The 6,863-nt window shown below is 40.0% G+C and overlaps 1 long non-coding RNA gene across 2 annotated transcripts; it reads left to right on the top strand.

Moving 5' to 3' along the window:
* Positions 1-569: 569 nt before the first annotated feature.
* LOC311146659 lies at positions 570-3,659 on the top strand. Of its 2 annotated transcripts, none has more exons than XR_014614703.1 (6): positions 570-766; positions 2,140-2,280; positions 2,418-2,551; positions 2,970-3,106; positions 3,203-3,296; positions 3,413-3,659. It is a non-coding gene; the product is annotated as an uncharacterized lncRNA (long non-coding RNA). The 2 variants fall into 2 exon arrangements; XR_014614704.1 differs by lacking the exon at positions 570-766 and adding an exon at positions 1,669-1,794 and having other exon boundaries at positions 3,413-3,658.
* Positions 3,660-6,863: the final 3,204 nt, after the last annotated feature.

Raw genomic sequence — 6,863 nt, 5'->3', positions numbered from 1 at the left:
AATGCAATGTTTCCATATTATTTTTACTCTCCGATAGTCAAAACATGTTCAAAAAATGTGTATGTGTTATTAATACATTAAAAAACAGTCAGGAAAAAAACTGCTGTGTTCAAGGCAGAAATGAAGAGTTCTATATCGTGGAGCTCCGCCCCATAGGGGAGCTATGCTCCTAGTGGTTTACCCTCTGCCCTAGGGCAGAACAGCCTGAAGCAAAATTATGCACACACCTACAGCCAATAGGAGTACAGGTGTCCCTATATAAGGAACCCCGTTCCCTCAATCTGCCTCCCATTATCTTCAGCGACTGGACTAGTGAAGAAGCCTACGAAGACTCAAAGAAGAATTTCGCCGTTGACTGCCAGCCGTCAACGTCTTCTACCATGAGCACACCAGGGAATTTCCCACCCCCAAAGGCCCTTTTAAGGGCCCTGTGTCGGTGTACCACCATGGCTACCTCGGACCCCCACGACCTTTGTTTCGTGTGTTTGGGGCCGCAGCACGCCAAGGACGGTCTCGACAACCCTCCTAATTGCGCCTCCTGCACAGTAAATTCCATAGTGTTAAATATGCAGTGTCAAAGTACATTGACTCTTACAGAGTTATTACTACAACAGTTGGAGTAAGATACCGCCCAGTGTTGGTGAAAAAGTACGTTGTTAAAAGACGCAGTGTCAGACGTACTCTGGAAAGCTCCGCCCACCTACGACTCGTCTCAAACGGACCACACATTTTCACGGCGCCATTTTCTTCATGTGGAATGACTGCGGTAAGTTTCTCCTAAGCGACTATACACACATTATTTGTCATTTTAACAGAAGCAGCATTTAAGAATTACTTTATATCGTTGCTAACAGTGCACTCTAGTTGGTTTTAGGTCTTAAAATGTCGAATTTTAAAAAGGCTAACGTTAACATGTTGTGACTGACTTCTGTCCAGTCCATGTGCCAGCAGTATTAAGCTAACGTTAATTAACATTAACTGACGAACATAACGTTCAAACTAGACAATGTCAGCCCGATTTATTGTAAGTTATGTTAATACAACGTGGAGGGGGGATTGTGTACTTCTTGTTAACGTTCAGATATTACAGGAACATAGCAAAGACTAAGGGGAGTTGGCTAAACTAGCTACAGTTAGCTACGTTAGCTTGACTGGCTAACTATGTGCGGGTGGCATGGATTTATTATGTTAACGGCGGGTAGACATTAACCTTGGACACTGCTTAAGCGGTGTGCCTTTATTTTTTTCCTGGATATTATACAAAATGACTTTCGGGTTTCAAAGCAGCAGCAGTACTGTTAAAATACTTAAGCACTATCTTAGCACACACTTATGGTGTAACGTTTAGCTAACATTATTCAATTCAATGTTATTTATATTGTCAAATCATAACAAGAGTTATCTCAAGACACTTTACAGACAGAGTAGGTCTAGACCACACTCTATAATATACCAAGACCCAACAATTGCAGTAATTGTGCGGGCAAGGCGGTAACATTAATGTTACAAGGATGAAAATCAGACGTTATCCTTTTTAATGTGTTTGACAGTAACTTCAATTTAACTGGCCATTTCTGCAAAAGTGCTGATCATTTCTCAGCACTTTGGTGGCTTGAAGCAATATTTTTTCTTATATTTGAGGAAATACTGCTAAAATAAGACCATCAACTTTTTAACTGTGAGAAATTGTACTGATACTATTTGCAGGGAGCATGCTGCTTAAAGCTAAACTTGGAGATGTCCAAAAATTTGTCAGAATAACTGAGCCAAATCTGAAAGACTTTTTGATTGCAGGTAAGAATTTGACAATGTTAGTAATAACTGTCTGAATTTAGCTGTTTAAAATTGATATACTGGAATATTCCTAAAATGATGGGACATGTTAAGTTCTCAGGTTTTTGGAACTGGTCCATTTTTGTACGTCTAAATTTCTTCTGTTTTGCCCTTGGTAACTACACTTTAATTGTGGATGCATTGCTTAAGGTATAGTTATGATGCTACAAAAAAAAACATTTTAATCACTTAATAGTGTTTGTTTAAAACCTATTTTATAGGGTAAGGTAGGTGTACACAGTGAAATTATTATATAAATAATGATTTACTTTTGTTTACACAAGCTTTTATCCCTGTTTTTTCTAGCATTTGCAAAGTTTGGTGTCCCAGCTGTAACAGAAGGTGTGAAAATTGTTGACAGTTCAGGGACTGAATTGGATGATGATGTTTTTGAGGATATTATAAAGGATCCCTCAACTGGGGTGCTAACCATCAAATATGACTCAGGTTTGTTTCAGTTAATTAGACTAATTAATGAATACGTTATTTCTTTGTTTTATGAAGTTCATGGTGTCTATTAAATAAGTGTCTTAGATTATGAGGGAACTATATATAATTCTTTTTCTTCTAAAAATCATGGTTAGAATCTGTCTCCATGGTGGCCTCTTCTGAGCAATCCCAACCATCATCCCTTGATACCTTGGACTCTGAGGATACAGTCATTATTTCAGATAGCCCCTCCAGAAAACGCCAGAGGCTGGATACAGAAGCCAAGCAAGTAAGACAATTCTGACATTTTAAATTCTGTTCTTGAATCTGTTCTCAGAGAATTAAAATTACATTAATATACATTGTAAATTACATGGTTTCAAAACATTTTTGAAGTCCTGATTAGGGATGTCCCGATCAAGTTTTTTTAAGCGCCCTATCCGATTAAAAAAAGTATCTGCTGATATTGAGTCCTGATCAGATACTTTTATTTATTTATTGATAATACAGTGCACACTTCGAGTACATTCAAGTTATTGTCGCTGTCTGGAGGGAGTTTCTTACCATTATTGGCTTTTTCATTGGATTTTTGTAGCACTTGCAATCTTTGAGATTGGATCGGGACATCCTCTGACATCATATTAGTTTATTTCCAGTTTATTTGCAGTGGACATAACATGCAGAATTGTTATGCATTTTGTTTTAAGTTGGTGGAATCAGCTCTTACCAACAAAACCGGTGGGGAACGTATAATAAATGAATACAACCGAACCAAGTCCTTGACGGATGAAACAAGACGCAAAATGGTGAACATGCTGGCAGCTGACATGACAGAAATGAATGGGTAATTTGTTAATAGTCCTTGTGTTCTCAATCTGTAAATCTAAATCTGAATCTAAGTGAATATGACTGCACAATCCTTTCTTCTTCAATTTTGCAGTACATCTCCACCCAGACAGGTGAAAGAAATGTATGCCAAAGGAATAGTGACCTTATTCCCGTACCTCAGTGACCCATTCTCTAAGAATGGCTATGTGAGTTGCACACAGTAATAGTTGTAATGTTAAATATTATTGGAAGTTTTTGAATCCTACCAGACCATGTTGTTTTCAATGAAGTATCCATTTTTGTTATCCTTTCATCCTTCAAGGAGCATTATTATGATGGCGAGAGTGGAACTGGGTACTTGGCCTGGAGGATTAAAACTATTCAGAGAGGCACCGCCAAAGACAGGCGATCATCATTCGGAGGTAATACTGGAAAATGTATGGAACAAAACAGTTGCTAGATCAATAATTGCATTTGTTGCACTATTTCTCAGACATATAGTATAATGTGTAACTACATCCTTCAATTCTGCTAGCTCCCTCCCTCTTAGCAAATTTAAAGAAAATATGCATCAGAGACCTACAAAGGACCAGAGGTGTAGTCCAGGGTATACGCTGGTATACGGCGTATACCTACTTATTTTTCAGTCAGCATTGCGTATACCCACTTCTAAATCCCCCCTGATGCGCATCATTCAGTAATATCTGTGAGTCAGATTGCCTATTTTCTTCCTCGGGGATAGTGAAGCCATGACCCACCCTCCTCTGCCTCTAATTGGCTGGTACTCGCTGCTTTCACTGATTAGATTGGTTAACTTTAGGCATGAGGACTGATGAGCCAATCAGAGGCAGAGTAGGGCGGGTCATGCCGAGGAAAATATCGCTAATACCTCAGGTGCCAGTGAAAAAAAAAAAAAAAAAAACTCAGGTGCCGGTGCCACTTGACTACGATAACGGCAGCAGACCAAACAACGGATGAAGAAAGGACACAAGCGGCGGTGTGCCACCCCAGTTGATGGAAGACATCATTCTGAGGTAAGTTTTAAGGTGGTTTCCAAATGAATCATTATTTTAAACTACTGGCAAATTGCCAGTGACTGCACATTTAGAGGAGAAGAGATGTTGCCGCCAATAGTTAGTGCGAGTCGGCTAACGTTATGAAGCTAGCTACGTAGATTGGGATAATGTGGGGAAACCGGGGCATTGTTGGTTTTCAGTAAGTGTTTAATCAACCCAGTTCATAAGAATTTCATACCAGACTGATGAAACTGATTATCTCAATGTTTATGAAGCTTGTTTATTATTGTAAAGGTCTAAATTATAACGTTAGCCAAGTTACTAAGCCCTAAATTATAACATTAGCCAAGTTACTTAGCCCTAACTAACCTATATGATCTAGTTTAATTGCATAGTAGCTAAGCTGGTAGTTGATTTTTAAGTAAGTTAAAACACAAGAATGGGGACAAATAGTTTAAGATTCAGCCTAAAACAATATTGAGGTCTAATCAGGCTGTCTTATTTTGTATAGGGACAGGTAACCATGAAAAGGAAGGGAGATATTGCAGACTTTTTTGTAAAGAGGCACAAATCAGGCCCAGATCAGGCCCAGGCAGACCCCACCCCTAAAACCAGCAGCCCTGGCAGCTCTCAACCGGGAGCTAGCCAGGCAAGTCAGTGTGAGCATAGAGAAGGATCCAGTCTACCACCACCAGGTCAGAACACACAGGCAGTAAATTGCATCTCCAGTTTATTGAAAAGTGAAGCCTCACACTGTAACAAAAGGTGATTTTGACAGATTAAGCCTCATTTTGAATTTCTGTGTGATGTTATTTATTTTATTGCCCTTCTATTTATTTTGTCTGTATCCATGTTTGTTTTTTACAATGCTACTGTTATATAACATTTTGTACATTTTGTGTTAAATTTGTTGTTTTTTTGTTAAATAAACTCTCCCAAGTATTTCACTCACTAATCTCCTGTATGCTTCAGCTTCACTTGCTGAAAATATTTCCACTTGGTTATGCAGATTGTTAATGTAAAGAGGGGGACCCATGTCTTGCTGATGACTATTGTGATCACAGTAGTGTGTGTGTGTGTGTGTGTGTGTGTAAGTGTGTGAGAGAGAGAGAGACAGGGAGATGCATAATTAGTTTTGTTGTTGTCTGTAGACATCAATAATGACTGGCCAGACCTGTGGAGTGCTAAACAAACAGAAGACTTCAAATCCAAGAACCCCTGGTTGGGATCCAAAAACAAAAAATTGGGTAAGTTTAGGTAGATTGCTAGTTTGGGTAACTTCTGAAACAGTGGGCACAGATAACTTGTGTGTGTGTGTGTGTGTGTGTGTGTGTGTGTGTGTGTGTGTGTGTGTGTAAAGGACCATGCACACGTACAGCTGTGGATACAGGAGTAGTTACATTGTTTGTTTATGCTTCGCAGGATGTCTGGTCTGTAGCAGTGTGAACTCCATTGGGATCGACAAGGAGCAAGGACAAGGTGTATCGCTCTCAAGAGAATGGATGAACTTTGAAATTCAAGTGTCTGGCCAGGGAAGTAGAACAACAAGTTTGTCAATCTTGAGAAATAAGGTGAGGAAACATGCGTTGTCCAAGGCCCACACTCAGGCTGTGAAGGTGGCAGAGCAACAGAAAGAAGCTGCCATTGAGAATGCAGTGGAGACTATGACTGAGTCCTACATGAAGGAAACTGAAGCTGTGTTTCGAACAGCCTACCATCTGGCCAAAAAGAACCGACCCTTTTCTGACCATGAGAGCCTCATTGAGCTGCAGGAACTGAATGGTGTAAAAATGGGCTCAATACTTCATTCACGTTACAGTGCAACACAAATAATACAACATGTTGCTAGTGAGATGCAGAGCAAAATCATCAGTAGCATTATAGCATCATCCAGTAAGTTAGCTGTCCTAATTGACGAGGCATCTTCTTTAAGTCACAAAGCTGTCATGACAGTTTCTATTAAAGCATCAATTCAAGAAGAAAGCCCTGAGTTCATATTCCTGGAACTTGTTGAACTGGAAAATCAGAGAGCAGATGGCATATTACAGGCGTTACTCACCTGTTTAACTAATGCTGGCTTTACAGAAGAGTGGCTTCATGAAAACTGGGTAACATTTGTATCTGATGGAGCCAGTGTCATGCTAGGAAAGAAGTCAGGAGTAGCAACCAGACTGACTTTGAGATTCCCAAAGCTTTTTGTATGGCACTGCATGAACCATAGACTTGAACTTGCTGTGTCAGATGCAGTTGATGAGGTAAACTCTGTCAATCACTTTAAAACTTTTATCCAGAAGCTATACTCTCTGTATAGTGTGTCAAACAAAAATGAACGTGAACTTGTTAATGCAGCAGCTGAAGTAGGCTCACAACTTCTTCGCATTGGCAGAATCTTGGATGTACGCTGGGTGGCCAGTAGCTTTCGGACTGTTCGTGCTGTTTGGACATCCCTGGGAGCTCTTGTGCAGCACTTTAAAAATGCTTGCAGTGATGAGATGAGGTCCACCAAAGAGAGGCAGATGTACAGAGGTTTGTTAGACCGTATTCAAAGTCCAGAATTCATTTGTGACCTTGGCCTCATGTACGACACTCTCCATGAACTAAGTCTCCTGTCACAGGAGCTTCAGTCTCGTTCTATAACGCTCCTCAGAGCAGAGCATCTGCTGAAACGCTCAATCAGAGTGATCCAGTCATTCAAAGAGAGTCCAGGTGAGAAATATAGTGAGGCTTTAGAAGCAAAACAGACTGGGGAGTATCGGT

This window comes from Coregonus lavaretus (assembly GCF_964263955.1).
Source record: "Coregonus lavaretus genome assembly, chromosome: 19".
Lineage (NCBI taxonomy): Eukaryota > Metazoa > Chordata > Actinopteri > Salmoniformes > Salmonidae > Coregonus > Coregonus lavaretus.
Note: the sequence above shows the minus strand (reverse complement) of the source record. Positions and strands in the feature narration are given on the sequence as shown.